The 15895-nt window shown below is 50.8% G+C and overlaps 1 protein-coding gene across 1 annotated transcript in view; it reads left to right on the top strand.

The window, feature by feature from the left end:
• TMX1 (thioredoxin related transmembrane protein 1) overlaps positions 1-1174 on the top strand; it is a 6746-nt gene extending 5572 nt beyond the window's left edge. Inside the window, exon 8 of the mRNA XM_042047691.1 lies at positions 1-1174. This exon is cut by the window's left edge and continues 1571 nt beyond it. The gene's annotated coding sequence lies outside the window, so the exon portion shown is untranslated.
• Positions 1175-15895: the final 14721 nt, after the last annotated feature.

Genomic DNA, 15895 nt, shown 5'->3' with positions numbered 1-15895 from the left:
TTGTAGTTATTTAGGGGTTTTTTTAGTTTTTATTTGTAGTTATTTAGTGGGGGTTTTTTTAATTGTTCATCTGACTTCTCTTTTTATTTTCTCTACATTGGTGCTCTGGAATGACTTGACTTCAGTGCTGTATGTTAGAAAGATAAACTGATATTTGAAAGGGTCTTTTTGGCTAAAATCAGAGTGTCCCTGTCCTTTTTTAAAGATAAAACCTCTCCTGGTGTTGGAATGAAGACCACTGTGTGCCAGAAATGCCCTTAAGGTGTTGGTTTTGTGGAATTGCCTTAAATTCTCTAGAAGTTTCCATCTCTCAGCCTTTGTCACTCCTAAATGAAGCAATAAATAAATAAATACTAAGGAGAAGTAGTAGCACTGCCTTTGATCAGTGGTGATTTTTCAGTTTGGAGAGGGCTGGAGAAGACAGAAATGTTGGAGCTGGTAGGAAAAAGCGTTGAATTGTTTTAAAAGCTGAGCTGTCTTTGCTCACTCCGTGTGGGATATATTTAAATGTAGCTTTTCTAAGTGCAGGGGTTTCTGATTTTTCAGTTACAACCAAACTTGGTGCAATATAGAGAGGACCCCCTGATGACTTTTTGGCTGACTTTTCATTTTAAAAGAACACCCAGCCTTTCCTTCGTTGTGCTGTACTTGTGGGCTCCTGGTTGAACAAGAACTTCCAGCCCTAATTTACCTTTTGCCTCTGCCTGCTGCTCACTTCTCCCTGCCTTAGGCACAGAACCAAACCCCAGAGCTGCCTCTTAGGGGTGACTGTTCCCAGCTGCTGGAATCCGGCCCCTGTGTGCAACTCCTGCTTGGATTATCCACAGGCAGCCTGTGTTTGCTGATCTCTGCTAATCTCACCCTTCGTATTTTCCATAATAATTATGGTTTTGTCCTGTGAATATTTAAGTTCCTTGACTTTTTTTTTTGTTGTTGTTGTTTTAAAATCTCTATTCCAAAGGTGTTTACTGAGGCTGAGCAATGTAACCTGAGTGTAAGAGCCTGTCCTTTGTGTGTTTTGATGTTGCTTGAATATCAGTTTTGTAAAAAGCAGACTGCCCTTTCCATATCACCACCTGGACCAGGCCTGATTCATTTGATTCATTCATCAATTAATGACCTGTAACAATAATTTTGTTTTTTGGAGAGTCTTCAAGTAAAAAAATAACCACCAGCTTTGGGTTCCTGTGTTTGTGTCTTTTTGTTGGTTTGGTTTTATTTTTTGGTCAGGATCTTGCTGCTTAGTGATGAAACAGCTGCTTCCATGAATAAAAAGTGTAACCCTGCAGCTAAAAATTGTTTAAGTTTTCAAGAAAAGTCAGGTTTGAATAATAATTCAAACTAAAGCTACACTGAGTGATTTTTTTTTTTTAGTCAAGACTGGCTTGGGTACCTCATTTTGGTAGATGGTTCCAATGGTTTGGGAAGGAGCTTTCACTCATGCCAGGCTTAGCCAGAAATGGTAATAAAATGTGGTTTTGTGTAGCAAAAAAGTAGGTTGGAGTTGACAAATGATGTTTAAAGTTCATTTTTTGGGCGACTGTTTTCTGTAGTCGCGTAAAACGCGTGTGAGTGGTGTTGGAGCTGAAGATGGGCCCCTCCCCTGGCCCTCCCACACTGCATCCAACCCCAGCAGCTGAAGGGATCGACACTGTGGGATTAATCTTGGAGTGGGAAGCTTAATTCCAATTTGTGGGAGCTCTGAAGTGAAAGAGGCTTCTTGGGGAGGGGACAAATCCAGACAAGGAATGCTCGGAGCACTGCTGAGGAACAGCCAGCCCGCTCCCTGTTCCTTCCCTTCCCTCCATCTCTGCCCTTGGGAATGGCTGTTGAGGGTCTGGGAGCTCTGAACGTGTGGAATTTCCTGGAAAAGTGCAATAGTGCTCTTAGTTCCTCCCCAGCAGGAGTAAGGAACAGAGAATTCCACAGGCACTCAGTGGATGCTCGTACAAACCTCACCCCCCTCCTCTTCCACTCAGTGTGTAACATCCAACAGGAAATAATGGCAGAAGGAAAAAGCCAAGGATTTTTAGATACTAAAATGGTTGGGAATTGCCTGATGGGAAAGAAACAACTGGGAATTGTTGGCAGTTGGTGTTTCCCAGGTTGCCGAAGGCAGCTGCAGGTTTGGGTTGGAAATCAGTGGTTTCAGTTGTGATGATGATTGATGGGAAAGGAGAAATTTCAGTGTTCAGCACTGGTTTAGAAACACCAAATACAATCTCAATTTTAAGGTTGAAGAGGGAATTGTCTCCTGCAGGTGTCTTGTTCCTTGTTTGCATCATGTGGAATTCTTGGTTTGACCTGGACAGCATCACCTTTGGCCCTTCCCTGAGTTTATTCTGTGGCTGATTCCCTGCTGTCCACTCTTGGATCAGCTTTTCTTTACCTTCCAAACTCCCTACCTTGATTAATTCTGTGACTTTCTAGAAGAGATTCACTGCAAGGCAGATCCAGAAGGATAACTTCTATATCCTAGGAATTCTGCCTTCCCCAGGTGCGTTCCTGGAAGCCAGGAGGAATCCCTGGGCAGGAGGGGTTGAGGTGGGTGTGGCTGATGTGTGAGTGATGTCCTGAAGTGAGGGCAGGTTCTGAGATCCCTATGAACATCAGAGGGGGGGAAAGCACCAGTGAAATGTGTGTGTCTCTAAAAGGTTTTTTCTAAATTAAATTTTGTCTCTATTGAGGAGTTTTAAGAGTCCGAAATGAGAAACCATTAATGCAAACTCACTATTAAAGATAATATTTTTCTTAGCTGTGCTTTTCCTTCCAGAGTCTGTTTTGCTGAGCCTGGACCTCAGTGTCCTTTTTTCCCCCCTTTTGTGTGAGCGCTGATTCCTCAGGAAGATTCTCTCTAGATTTTCCTTTAAGCTCCTTGGCATGTGGATGTATCAAGGCTCAAGGAAAATGTGTGTTCAGAGTAAAGATTTCTTCTCACCTGTGGCTGGAATCACAGGGATACAGGATGTCATTCCCAGAGGCCAACTTCAGTTGGTGTGTCCCTTCCCTGTGGTATTCCCATTCCTGTGGCAATGGGGGAGAGCCTGGGCATGAAGAAAGTAAGAGGGACTTTGTTTACTGGATTAGGATCTGATTTCTTAGATGGTTGGAGAAGTAGATTTAGTAGGGACAGACTGAGATTAAATATTAGGGAGAAATTCTTCCCTATGAGGGTGGGGAGGCCCTGGCACAGGGTGCCCAGAGAAGCTGGGGCTGCCCCTGGATCCCTGGAAGTGTCCAAGACCAGGCTTGGAGCACCCTGGGCTAGTGGGAGGTGTCCCTGCCCATGGCAGGAGTGAAATGGGATGGGCTTTAAGGTCCTTTCCAAACCCAACCATTCTGGGTTTCTGGGATAAATGGTTCTCCAAGGATAAGTAGCCTTATCTTCCTCCTTTTCTCATCTCCTTGTCAAATATTTTGGAAGTATTTGAAGTGTGGTCTTACACAGAATCCCCCCTCCCTGCTGGTTTTGCTGTGGGCTCTGTGTGTGCCCAGGAGCAGGAATGACACCCGATGTGCCCTCCACCTTAGGATAGCACATGTGCCTGTCTCCAGAATTCCCAAAGCTTTTGAGGTGCTGCAGGATCTGTTGCGAGCGGCGATGCCACAACACGAGAACCGATCAGTGAAATCCCTGCCTGACGAGGAACAAAAGCCAAACATTCCTGAAATCTCTCTTGCTCAGGGACAACCCTCTGGGTGTAATCCCGGTATTTTTAGCTCAGTCGAGCTGATGGGTGTGGTGACATCTTGCTGAGGGAGCTGTCAGGTTGATGCATCACTTGTCAGAGCCCTCAGCGAGGATGATCCATCCCTTTGTCAGCGCCGTGGGGAACGATCGCTGGAGCCAAGGCCCCTCTGCCCGGGATCTGAGCTTTCCCTGGAGTTTTCTGCCTGTTTTCTTAAGCAGGAGAGGCAACAACAAACCCTGCTGGCCCCGGGGGAAGAGCTGTTGGTTCGGATGCTCCGCTGGAATTCTGCAGCCAGCACTGAAACTCCAACCACCGTGGGGTGGTGTAGTGAGACCTCGCTGCGAGGGAGAAGCTGCCAGCACAGCCCCTCGTCAGAGGTACCATAAAGAAACCTTTAAAATCGGTGTTTTTGCAAAATTTCCTGATTGAAATCCCTCCTGCGGTCCCTGGAAATGCCTCATTTGTCTCCCGCACACCCAGGAAAGGGAGAAGCCGGGTGGAGCCTGGTGAAATTCGGGCTGGATCTGGCTGCAGGTCAGGGTGGGGAATGTGCAGGTGGGGCTCCCTCTTCCTGCCTCGGGAGGAGCTCCGGGGCATCACTCTTTGCTTTTGTCTAGGATAATTAGGAGTTTAGGATAATTAGGACTAATAGGTAATGCTCCTCACGCTGCTCCAAACAGATCTGCTCCAGCCTGGGTGTGCTTAAGTAGATTTTTATTATTATTATTATTATTAAATATTTTTTAAAGAGTTTTGGAGCACGTTTCCTAAAGGTCTGCTCCAACTTTACTCCAGAGAGTTGTGGAAGAGGTGGAGTGGCCAGGAGGAGAGGAAGAGAAAGGAGCCATCCGGCCACGTGGTGGCAACGTGGGGATGCTACAGAAGGATTGCTGGGATCTGTGCTTCCCTGAAGGAATTTTCACTTCTACAGAGACACCTGAAGTTAATTCATGGCTTAAAAGAGGGTGGTAAAAGCAGGAAATGTAAATATTTTCAGCTGTGTCACCTGACCCTGTGGATGCCCACAATGGCATGGACCAAACAAATGGAAAAAGCAGTTTTTATGGATCGGTGAGACCTTTCTGAGTGGAAGGATGCCAGGAAATGAATAATTAAGGTGAGCCAGAGGAAGTGCAGCAGGAAGGCACCTGGCAGCGGGATGAGGCTTGGCTGAGGTAACGACAGCACAGGGAAATCGCCAACTTCTCCTTTATGCTTTCCACAGATGGATTTATTTTGTGGAGATTGAGATCATCACTTGGACTTCCAGGCCTTGGATTGAACAATGAGACATTGGGAGGCTGAGGGGAGACTTTATTGCTCTGCTCAACTCTCTGACAGGAGGGGGCTGCCAGGTGGGATTCAGGCTCTGCTCCCAGGGAACAAAGGACGTGATGAGAGGAAATGGCCTCAAGTTGTGCCAGGGGAGGTTCAGGTTGGATATTGAGGAAAATTTTTTCATGGAAAGGGCTGTCCAGCCTAGCACAGGCTGGGAGTCCCTGTCCCTGGAGGGCTTTAAAAGCCGTGTGGATGTGGTACTTGGGGACATGGGGCAGTGGTGGCCTTGGCAGTGCTGGGGGAATTGTTGGGCTCCACGGTCTTAGAGGGCTTTTCCAACCTCAACAATTCCACGATTCCATGGAAGCTGTCCAGAGCACGCTGTCTTCCATGGCAGGTCACGCACAGGTGTATCCTCAAACCTGTTGGGATTTCCTTTGCCCAGCTCTGTCAGGCTCCTTCTGACTTTTCCCACTGAGTCTGGTGTTGGACCAGGAAGAGGGAGCCAGTGCAGAAGGGAGCTTGGGAAGGCAGCAGGCTGCTGGTGCTGGCTCTGTGGAGCAGGAGATGGGAGAATTCCAGGGCAGGAGCAGCGTTTTGGCTGCTCCAGGGAGAGCTGGGCTCGTCTGCGTGTGCTCCTTGCTGGAATTCTGTAGCTGTGCAGGGCTCGGAGGGGAAGGAAGGCTCTGGAATGGGCAGGTGGTGAGCAGAGCCCAGTCCTGCCCTGGGGCTCTGCCTGAGCTGCAGCTGCAGATCTTGGGATTTTCTGCCCTGTGAATGAACATAAACCCCAGTTTTCTCTTCAGGGCAGCATGTCAGGGATTTTTCCCCTCTGTTTGCCGCGGTGCCGGGAGCCAAATCCGCTCGGTGCCCACACCTGGCGTGCGTGTCCCAGCGGGATCCCCGCCGGAGCTGCCAGGAAGGCTGGGCTCTGCTGCTGGGTGTCCTGGGGGAGCACAACCACCTGATGCCACCTGGGCTATGCCATGTGACAAGTGTGATCCATGGGGATGTGCCCACCTTGGACCTGGAATTCCCACTGCTGGAAATGCGGCAGAAAATGCCTGCATGGGTCACATCGCCAAATAAATGGGATGTGGGAGCACATGGAATAATCCTGCCCGGGAGGGAGAATATGGGAAGGCAGCCTTGGTACTTAAGTTTGGTGTCAGCCTGGAGAAGGGAAGGATCCAGGGAGAGCTCAGAGCCCCTTGCAGGGCCTAAAGGGGCTCCAAGAGAGCTGGAGAGGGACTGGGGACAAGGGATGGAGGGACAGGAGCCAGGGAATGACTTTAAGCTGGGAGAGAGTAGATTTAGGTTGGATATTGGGAAGGAATTCCTGGCTGTGAGGGAGGGGAGGCCCTGGCTCAGGGTACCCAGAGAAGCTGTGGCTGCCCCTGGATCCCTGTGAGCGTCCAAGGCCAGGTTGGACAGGGCTTGGAGCACCCTGGGCTAGTGGGAGGTGTCCCTGCCCATGGCAGGGGGTGGGACTGGATGGGCTTTAAGGTCATTTCCAGTCCCAACAGTTCTATGGCTCTGTGAAATCCCTCATTGCTGAGTTTTGAGACAAGACTTTCTTCATAGTGACATTGACATAAATTACTGTATTGATTCTGTTTGCTCCAGTAACTGGGAATAGGCAGAACAGCATCACAAACAAGCTTAGTGTTGCTTCCCACAACAAACAGGAGGACATGGAGTGGGACTCTGTGATCCTTGTGGGTCCCTTCCAACTCAGGACATTCCATGATTCTCTTCTATGATTCTGTGGCATTTTAGGAGAACTTTCCAGACCCCCACAAGCTGCAGGAGGAGCTTGCTGGTCCCTGCACGCAGAGCAGCTCCAGCATGGAGCCGTTTCCAGCTCCTGCTTCATCCAGGAGCAACAACAGCAGCTGGGGCAGAGGTGCAGGATCCTGTTTTGGAGATTTCCCCTTTCTGGTATCATTAACTCTCCATTGGCTTCTGGGTTGTTTTCCCAGCTGGGCTGATTAGTCATTCCCTGTCCCTTTAGTCTCTTGGCCACCTCCTCAATCCCTTCAATCCCAACATGTATTTTTATTTATCAGGCCTTTCCCCTGTATTTTTTTGCAGAAGTGCTTTATTTACAAATCTGCCCAGAACTGGCTCCAAGTGACGCGGGTGTTGGTTGAAGGAAAGCTGATTTTTGACAAAGTCAGCACGAGAACGGGAACAGATGGGGACGTTGATGAATTTGATTTTGCTAAATGTTGCCCTCCTGCAAATCAGCTTGCTTTTCCCTATTAGCATAAGAAGCAGCAGAAAAGGATTTAATTTCTCTAAACATTTCCCCTTAATGATCTACCTCTCCAGCTTAGAGATTTATATGGCTGCTTATCAGCAGAGCAGCTGAATTCCTTCCACTGAGAATCGACTGTGCTTTCGAGGTGATTTCTGGCACTTCTCCCTCCCTGGGGTGAGTGAGAGCTGTGCTTAGGAGAGGTGGTTGCTCTTTTTAAGTGCTATCAGTTCAGGGGTTTATATGTGTTTAGTCGATTTAACTGAGTGATTTAAATTTTTTTAAAATTTTATTTTGATTTTTGAAAGCACATTCTGGAGGTGCTGCCATCCCCAGGTGTCGCTGGTGAACCCCATTCCTGTATCCAGCATCTACAGAGCTGCATCCCTGTGGCCCTTGGATGCAGGAAGGGCAGGAGGAGGTGGGAGAAGCCCAGAGGGAAATAATTTCCCAAGCTTTGGGCTGGAATCAGCACACACAGCAGCACTGGGCATCGAGTGCTGCAGCACTCGTAACGTGCTGGCTTCATCCTCTGCCAACAGCCTGCAGGAAAACCTGGCACAAATCCACACAGGGAGCAGCCCTGGCACAACTCCAGGGGCTGCCCCTGCTCCATCTTTCCCTCACTACCTGCCCACAGAGCAGATAAATCCCAGGGAATCTTCCTCCAGCCTTCCTCCATCCTGGAGTGTTGGAGAGCCACCATCTCCCCTCACAGCCCCCAGTGTGACCATCCAGGAAAGCTCAACTATCCCAAAATGCTACAGGTACCATGAGGTTGGTGTCCTCAGCACCCTCCCAGCCAGGAATTCCTTCCCAATCTCCCATCCAGCCCTGCCCTCTGGCACTGGGAAGCCATTCCCTGTGTCCTGTCCCTCCATCCCTTGTCCCCAGTCCCTCTCCAGCTCTCCTGGAGCCCCTTTAGGCCCTGCAAGGGGCTCGGAGCTCTCCCTGGATCCTCTTCTTCAGGTGAGCACCCCCAGCTCTCCCAGCCCTGCTCCAGAGCAGAGGGGCTCCAGCTCTTGGAGCATCTCTGTGGCCTGTCCTGGACTTGTTTTTATGTTGGGAGCCCCAGATCTGCCTTTCCTTTGAGTCCAGGGGCTAAAAACTCTAAGCCTTGATTTTTATTTTCCTCTTCTCTCTTCTCCTGAAGCTGCACAGCTCTGATTGATTCATCCCATTGGTCACACCGTCTCTAGCCTTATCCATTAGCTTGGAGCTGCTGTCATCTCCTGCAGTGCATTGGGTACTGCAGCATCTCCTCCTGGATTAGCCTGTCCGAGCGTGTCCGAGCCCAGCGATAAGTGGAGGCTCAAGATAAGCTGCTGGAGCCAGCTTCCCTGCTGGGCACTTCAATTTCTTACGAGTTTCTTCCTAACATCCAGTTGAAATCCATCTTCCTTTAGCTTAAGGACATTCCCCCTTGTCCTGTCATTCCAGGCCCCCTTTCAAAGCCCCTCGCCAGGTCTCTTATAGCCCCTTTAGGAGAGATGAATTCCAACCTTTTGGGTTTTGTTTCTTCAGCTTTACCCAGTGCTGGTGGCACTGGCCTTCTCCAAACTTCTATATTCTACCACTCTTCCTCTGCCTTGCTCAAAGCACCCTGGAGAGCATCCTGCTGTCCCATAGAGTGTCAGGACACAGGGATCAGCTTCCCACTGCCAGAGGGCAGGGTTAGATGGGATATTGGGAAGGAATTCCTGGCTGGGAGGGTGCTGAGGGGCTGGCACAGGGTGCCCAGAGAAGCTGTGGCTGCCCCTGGATCCCTGGAAGTGTCCCAGGCCAGGTTGGATGGGGCCTGGGCTAGTGGAAGGTGTCCCTGCCCATGGCAGGGATGGAATGGGATGGGCTTTAAGGTCCCTTCCAACCCAAACCACTCTGGGATCGTGTGATTTGTGATGCAATACATTGAAACGTGCAGGTAAAGAGAGAAACGGGAGGCATCTCTTCCATGTGCCAATAAATCCCTCGGAGGCAGATCCACCTGGCTGGATCAAAGAGTGCTCAAGTGCTGCTTGGCTTGGCTCTCTGAGCTGGTGTTCCAGAGTGAAGCCAGCCTGGACGATTAAAGGTTCAGTCAATGATTGCACAGATGTCTCGGACATCCGAGACGGCTCATCCAAGCTGTGGCTTTTGGAGCTTCCCAGTGACAACTGGGAAGGGGGAGATCATCTTTCCTCTCGCAGCCGGTGCCCGATTTAGTCACGGATGACACTTGTGCATCCTCAGAGCCGTAAATCTCCCTAATGGTGGAGTTCCAATCAGCGATGGGAGGCTGGCGGTGCCGAGGCCGGATCGCGTATCCCGATGATCCCGATGCTCGTCTCTCCAGTGGGAAATGAGGCATTTGTGCTGTGCGCTGTATGGGATAAATGAACCCAGTGAAATGGTGCTGTTTTAATCCCAAGGTCTGTGCAGCACAGTTGTTATCCTGTGGGAGATAGATGGGAAGAGCAAGGAGCTCGTCCTTCTGACAGGGGAGTCTTGATCAAGGCTTTGGTGTGTGCTCTGTATTCACAGACAGTTCCATGTCTGCTTTTCTCCTCTAACCACCTCATTGTGTTGGATTTCCCACATGAAGAGTCCCTTTTTACGAGCTCCTCCTCTAAGATTGAAATATGGAGTTTCATTATCTCCCCTTTATTGATTTATTTCAACGCCACGGGCTCGCAGCCCTTCCGTGGAGCTGCTCCCCTGCATGGGAGGCTGGAAGGAGAAGATTCCAGAGTGTGACTCATTTGTGGTGCTCTGCTTTGCTGAGAGCATCAGCAATATCTGAGGAGCTGGGATCGCTCCTGGCTGCTCGTGCAGTTGGGAATGAGCCGGAGTGTGGCTGCACGGTGAATTATTGATAAGGGAATAATAGCAGCTGGAGATAATCTCTCCCATGGAATACAGGGAATAAATCTTCTCTGCTGTACAGGGAGTTAAGTCTTTCAGCAAGAAGAACAGCAATAATGGTGGCAGGAGGTTTTCCTTGAGTGAAGAGCGGGGAAGGAGCCCCTGGGAACTGCAGGGAAGGGATTTGGCTCTGAGAGGGATGGTGTTACCCACAGACCTCACTGCTGGTTTGGGAACTTCTACTTAGATGAGAGCTGCAGGTCTTTCAGGAGAAAGAGGTCGTGAAAACTTTGGGAATCAAACAGGCATCCCTGTACCTGCCAGGGCAGGTGGAGAGGAGTGGATGCCCACGTTAGAAATGGGATTCCCTGGACTACCCCTGCCTGACTTCGAGGAGCTTCCAGGAGCAACCACCCACCTTCCCAGAATCCTGGTGTGGGCAAAGTCTGATCATAGAATCATGGAATTGTTTGGCTTGGAAGGGGCCCTAAAGACCATCTTGTTCCATGGGCCAGGGCCTTACCACCCTCACAGTAAAATTTCTTCCCAATATCCATCTAAGCCTGCCCTGTGGCAGTGGGAAGCCATTCCCCCTTGTCCTGGCACTCCAGGCCCTTGTCCAGAGTCTCTCTCCATCTTCCCTGTAGCCCCTTCAGGCACTGGAAGCTGCAATTAGGTCACCTAAAGCCTTCTCTTCTCCAGGCTGAACAATCCCAACTCTCCCAGCCTTTCCTCACAGCAGAGCTGCTCCATCCCTCTGATCAACTTGGTGACCTCCTCGGGACTTGCTCCAACAGCTCCACATCCTTGCTGGGCTGGAGATACTGCAAAAAAACCTCCTTAGATCCACCCAAAGCCTGGATTTCTTACCTATGCACACACCTGAGCTTATGAAAACATGACCCCCTCTGCCTCACTTAAATCCAGCTGCCTAAAAACCATGGGAAAGTGGGAACACATCGATTGCAGAGGAACATTTCTGGTCACATTTCAGAGGCTCCTGGAACTGTCCCTCCCCCAGGACACAGCTGGGGAAGGGATGACACAGCTCCAGGCTGGGATGGGACCAGGCACTGCCCAGGGCCGTGAGGGAGGAAGGGTTGTGGGTGCACTGGCTTGTGGATGGGGAAAAGGCCCAGCAGGGTCAATACCTGCTCCAGTGAGTCTGTTTCCAGCTTTTCCATGCTGGAAAGTTCTGCCCTGACAGCACCTCCTGGTTATCCTTTACACCAGGCTGAGCTCTCCATCCATCGCTGGTGCTGAGGGCAGTGAGGATGGCACGGGATATGCAGGCCACAGCTGGGACACCTGGACAGTGTTGGGTTATTTATGGTCAAATACTCCAAATTAAAGTCTTCAGGGGCACCCAGAGTGTCTGACCCCCTTCAGGAGGGTTGCAGTGGCGTGGTGGGGCTGCAGTGATCCCTCAGGCCCTGAAATCCCAGCAGCCAGGCTGTGCTCTGCCCTGGAGCTCCATATGGAGATGGGGACGTGGATGCAGCCTCCTCAAATCACAGCCTTTGTTTTCTTCTCCGGTGTTGAACATGAAGAACATAACCCTGAGGTTAGGGGGGGATGGATTCCCTCCCTCCCCTCTGTTGCAGAGCAGATGGCTGAGCAGTGCAGCTGGGCTGGCTCTGTAAACACCATCAGGTTGGTACAAATCACACGTTGGGGACAGATGGTCCTTTCACCAACAGGATCTGCCCAGCCTCGCCCGACCTGTGTGTTTTCTGCAAACAGATTCCTCTGCACATCCATGATCCCTGTGCCAGCCCGTGGCAGATCTGGAGCGCCACGGCTCTGGTGATGGAGCCTCAAGGCGTTTCTCTCCTCCTTTAAGAGGTGTAGAGGGATTTTCCCCTCTCCTCGCCATGCTCAGTGAACCACTTCGGGAGAAAAACTTATCAAAACCAGTAGATGCTCTTCCGTTGTTTAATTTGGAAGCAAAACCATCACCCTGCACCACACGCCTGGATTTCTTACAGCTTAAAAAGCCACTCAGATGGGTCAGTGGACATCTCTCCCATCCATCTGGGAAGAGCAGAGTTCACAAATTCAGTTAAATCCTGATGAGATGAGCCCCAGCAGCAGCACAGACCAAAGGGCACGCGGGAGCTGTGATGGCCCATGGGAGGCTGCAGAGGGCAGGGGACAATTCCCTCCTTCCCCATTTCCATGCTGTGGGGCTGGGAGGCAAAGCACCAGTGCTGGGACACTGCCTGGGCCACCAAACCTGTCCCTCTGATATGGAAGAGCAGTGCAAGGAATTCTTCCCTGTGAGGGTGGGCAGGCCCTGGCACAGGGTGCCCAGAGAAGCTGTGGCTGCCCCTGGATCCCTGGAAGTGTCCCAGGCCAGGTTGGACGGGGCTTGGAGCAGCCTGGGATAGTGGGAGGTGTCCCTGCCCATGGCAGGGGATGGAATGAGATGATCTTGAAGGTCATTTCCAACCCAAATCACTCCATGATTCCTGCTGCAGACCTTCAGCACTGGGGACTGACAGGGCCCCTCCAGGCTCTGCTGCCAGCTCTGTGTTTTCCCAAATCTTGGGCTGGGCATTTTTTGGGCACCGGCTGTCGTGGTGCATGGCTGGAAGGGGCGCTGGGGAAGTTTCCCAGTCCCAGGGATGTCATTTCAGTGGTTGTGGTTTGGCTGAGCCACCGTGGAGAGCCACATGTGGCCTGTATTTCTGGGAATCTGTAGAGCTGAGCTCTGTGTTCTCACTCAATTACAGTGGGACACTTGTCAGCAATTTCTTGTTTTGATTTCCTGCGACTTTCCAAACTTGGTTGTTTAAAAAAAAAGAAAGAAATAGGCAGGAGTTAAAAAAAAAACCCAACAAAAACCCCAAAGCACATGACATGGGTTGAAAGTGCACCAGGAATGGACTTTTTCTGGGCAGGAATGACTTCACTTCTGCTGGAGTGGTGTGTGCAGGGAGAACCAGGCTGCCCAGAGAGCTCCTTAATGAGCCTGTCAGTGTTCCATGGAATCACAGAGTGGTTTGGGTTGGAATGGACCTTAAAAGCCATCTCATTCCACCTTCCACGAGACCAGGCCTCTCCAAGCTCCATCCAGTGTGGTCTGGAACACTTCTAGGGAGGTTTAAGAGGCACAAGTCCCTCAATAAATAACTTTTGGTCAGCCCTGAGATCATCAAGCTGTTGGACTTCATAATTGTGACAACTGAAATATTCCAGTCCATTCCTGCTGAGGATGAGAGATGCTCAGTGCCCTGTTTTGGGCAGAGTCCAGGAGCACCTTCAGACCTTCCAGAGCAAAAGCAGCCCCAGAGTGATGCAAAATCCACCTCCAAATACCCTGGTCCCTGCATCCCCCTGCTGCCGTGGGTACGGAGATGGAACAACCCCAAAATGAAGGACTTCTTCCAGTAATTGCTGCCTGAAAGCACATAATTAATTCTGATAGATTGAGATGGGACCTTCAAATTGATTTAATGGCAGGTGGAAAAGAAGAATGCCCAAGGGTTGCCAATTTCTGCAGTTTCACTTCCCTGATATATTGGGGGAGCTTTGGAATAATCACGTTTGTTATTAGCACTGTCAGCAGCGCTAATACATTTCAACCACACTAGTGCTGAATTGCTTTATTTTAAAATTTATTCTATTCACTGGGCCAAAGCCATTGAGCTTGGAAATTTCCTTGTTTTGGAAAGCAACTGGAGAATCACAGAATCATTAAGGCTGGAAAAGACCTTCAAGACCATTGACTCCATGTCAGTGCTGTCAACCCCTGTCTCTTACCTCGTCATCACCTTCTCCCACAAGAGTCCTGCTTGTAGGTGTGGCATTAACAGACCTCACGGATGTCACAGAGTGGGGATTGTCCCTGTTGGGCCTTCATTCCCCCCAAATCCCACTCCCGTTGTGGCACTGTTGGAACTCACGGAGCCTGGCTTTTGCCAGCTCATTTGCTTTGCCTGTTGGATCCAGCCCCGTTGATCAATGGAAGATCAGGATCTCTTTGCTCCAACAGGGAGAAAATCCCTCCTGGCCCCGAATCCTTGGCAGCAGGTTGGCAGAGTGGGCAGCTTCCAGCCCCCTTCTGATGGCTTGGCTTCGCTGCAGTCCCTCCTTCGCTGGGAAGCTCTTGTCCAGATGGTGCTGGGAGCCAAAACATCCGTGGTCCCTGATTTCCAGGGCTTTTCCCAAGGATTTGGCACAAATGTGCTCCTGCTGAAATCTCTCAGGTGTCTCTCCTGCATTTGTACAGGGATGAGCGTCCCCAGTGCAGACCTGGATCCGTGATTCTGCTCCTCAGGAAGCCTCTCAGGAGAGCAGGGAACCCAAAATGTTTCCCAGCCCCTCTGAGCAGGTCCCGGGAACCTTTGAGAAGACAGGAGAGAGCTGACCTTGCTGGGAAGGAAACTGGAACATCACCTGGGAATTTTCCTCCAGGTGATGCTACTCACAGTCATCTTGGGCTGGTCAAAACCATTGGGGTTGTTCAGTCTGGAGAAAAGGAGGCTCAGGGGGGACTTTTTCACTCTCCACAACTCCCTGACACGAGGGTGGAGCAAGGTTGGGCTCTGCTCCCAGGGAACAAGGGACAGGACAAGAGGAAAAAGTCTTAAGCTACACCAGGGAGGGTTCAGATTGGATATTCGGGAAAATTTCTTCATGGAAAGGGTTGTCCAGCCCTGGCACAGCTGCCCAGGGCAGTGGTGGAGTCCCCGTCCCTGGAGGGATTTAAAAGCTGTGTGGATGTGACACCTGGGGACATGGGGCAGTGGTGGCCTTGGCAGTGCTGGGGGAATGGGTGACCTTAAAGGGCTTTTTCCAGCCTCAGCAATTCCATGACTCCATAAGAATCTGTGTCCTGCCAGCTGCTGGGAATTAATGGCTGCTGCTCTCCCTTTCTACTTGGGACAGCTGTAGATCAGCACATCCCAACCTCATTCCCGAATTTTTTGTGTTCCTTGGAGCACCATCACCAACAGAACCCTCTGTTCAAGGCTGGGCTCTGCCGGGAGCTCATCCTGGTGTTCCTGGCCTCTCCACCTTTGTTCCATGGCCATTCCCAAACCACACATGCACTGCTGCCCTCAGCCCTGCTCCCAGCCTGTGGAGAGGCATCTGCACAGGCAAATCCAGGCTCTCCTGCAATATTTATCACACAGGAAGGTTCACCATCTGTTGCCTCCTCTGATGCTCCCCAGGACCAGCGCTCTGCTGCTTTTCCAGGTTTTCCTGTGGGACCCCAGGGCTGGGGCTGTGCTGAGTTTCGGGCTGCCCACCCAGAGGGTGACAGCAGCACGTCCCAGAGCTGCTCTGCATCCCAGGGCTCTCCCATGGCACATGTGATGCTGTAGCACTGCATAAAAATGCGTTGATAGGGGTCGATTTTTCTTCTGTGATTTATTGTTTTTCTTCACCTGCCTTACAAAAATCCTCACCCAAACCCACAAGAAATTCTGGGTTTGGAGCCTCCCATCTTGTTTCTCCTTTCCTCTTCGTGACCAACTTGTCACCGCTCCTTTTTGGATGAAACCCCACCTCAGCTCCCTCCATTTGTCACATCCCTCGCCCTTGAGGGAGTCGACACTTCCACCCTCCTCCTCACCTCAGAGCTCACCCCTTGTACTTTATCTCCCGGACTGATTTGTCCTGTGTCAGCTGCTCCCTCTTGCAATTATTTTCTTCAAGGCTGAGGAAGCAGCACTTGACAGGGATCTTTTCCCACTGGCTGCCTGCAGACCTTCATCGGTAAACCCAAAAAGCGCTGCCAGGTGGAGCTCCTGGAGCTTGGCTTCACCCAGAAGGTTTTCCTGCAAGCCCTGCCGACTCTGACCCCCCACCCAAA

The sequence above is a fragment of the Corvus kubaryi genome, unplaced genomic scaffold, assembly GCF_017639235.1.
Source record: "Corvus kubaryi isolate FWS band 111438036 unplaced genomic scaffold, C.kubaryi_AGA036_p1.0 66, whole genome shotgun sequence".
NCBI classification, from domain to species: Eukaryota; Metazoa; Chordata; class Aves; order Passeriformes; family Corvidae; genus Corvus; species Corvus kubaryi.
This window is presented reverse-complemented; position numbering and strand designations above follow the sequence as displayed.